We start from the raw sequence: 1,917 nt of genomic DNA, 5'->3' as shown, positions 1-1,917 counted from the left end.
CCCTTTCCTATCCTGCACTAATCTTTTCATTTGTACATACATAACTACTCTTGCCTACGGCCCTAACTATTTGGCCTATGTATCTAAGCCTCTGTCCCCCTGCCCTCTGCCCTACCTTCTATAGCTAGCTGTACTAATCCTCCGTGTCTGAGCACATCACCCATTATTCTCCACATTTCTATATTTTCCTGTACTAGCTCCAACACTGCTTCCTTTGTTACCCTGTCCATCCAGCTAATCCTCATTATCCTTCTATAGCACCACATTTCGAATGCTTTTGTCTTCCCTGCCTATCGTTCAGGTTTCGCACCTGTATGTACGTTTTTAGTAGGATTTTCCTAGTTCCTATATTTATCCCGGATCTTGGCAGGTCCCGCTTTTGTTCAAATGCTATATAATTTTTTTGAAACACGCAATAGTAGGTACATTACGTGCCAAGCAGGAAAGTAGCGTATTTTTGTGGTACTATTCTGAGAAAAATAAGCATTCGCCGAGGTTCGTATACTATGTTATACAACACATTCATAATAACTGATATTATGTAAATATTACTAAAAATGAAGCAGGTAATTAAATATCATGATTTGTTAATGTCATTTTGCTGTTGTTTATGTCCCGTCGTTAAAACACATCCGAATTTTATTCACTTTTGTTGATTTACTTGTACAAACGTTTGTATAACAGAAATGTACCTAATTTAATTAATTTGTAAACAAATACAGTAAACGAGCTCCTGGTTGTAGGTATATAGCTTGGTGTTGTATGACTAAAGCTACGCTCATTTTGAATTTCATGCAATTCTGTTCATGACTAACAGTTGTCAAAAGGACCTTCTTTATTTTTTGGCCTACATTGCTAATTCACGAACTCCGATTTACAAATTTGATCATAGCCCACCTGCAAAATTTCATTGTAATCGATCCATTCGTTTTTGAGATATCGTGCTAACGGACAGACGAACAGAGATCGCTAAATAATGAACTCGCTAGGAAGTCGTTAAAGTAAAAATAGAATAGATACCTAGCACTAGCTACCTACAAGTACATTTATAGGTTAAGTACACTGCAGATAGGACTTTATAAGAATGCTTCTTTCAGATTTTAATTACAGGGTATTACAGCTAGATACACACAATAACATTTTACACTTCTCTTTCCTAATACAAAATAATACTCGTAAATGCATCAGGAAATTCTTCTTTGTAACTTTGTATGTGTCTGCGAGTCTGCACCGATTGAAATAATTCAGGTAAATATGATGCCACCCATCATACACTGCACTAAAAGTATGATCTAAAATGAACACTTGTGAGATATGTTACCTACTTGCCAGTATCATGTTTTCATGAAGACAAACCCTATGGGAGTTACAATTCAGCTCAAATATACAGGGTGATTCCTATAGTACCTGCCACCGTTTGGGAGCGTATAGGGGGTGCCTAGGGGAGTATTTTGATATAGGACACTTGGGGTCGGAAATCTAAAATAAGGGCGCAAGAACCAAATTTATCTTCTGGAATTTCACGCCTGTATGTAGGCAACCCAACCGACCGACGTTTCGCGCGGAGCGATGCAGAGCGAGTTAGCGCGAGGAAGCGACATGGGAGGGAAGGAGGGAAAACGACAGTCCAAAGCAATAACGTTTACAAGTGTTCAACGTGGCCACCGTTGTTCTCAATGCACTTCCTACATCTAGCCAACTATTATTATACTATTGCCATAGTGTTTATTCACTTGATACGCGTCGTTGCAGACGGGATTTCGTGGGGTTAAACAAAATTCTGATCAAGTGTCAGCCACACATCGCCGCCTGAGATCGCTCCGTGTGCACCGCCGGCCGGTTGGGTTGCCTACCTACAGGCCCGAAATTCCAGAAGGTAAATTTGGCTCTGGCACCCTTATTTTAGATTTCCGACCC

The sequence above is a fragment of the Photinus pyralis genome, unplaced genomic scaffold (genome assembly GCF_008802855.1).
Source record: "Photinus pyralis isolate 1611_PpyrPB1 unplaced genomic scaffold, Ppyr1.3 Ppyr1.4_LG1, whole genome shotgun sequence".
NCBI lineage: Eukaryota > Metazoa > Arthropoda > Insecta > Coleoptera > Lampyridae > Photinus > Photinus pyralis.
Note: the sequence above shows the minus strand (reverse complement) of the source record.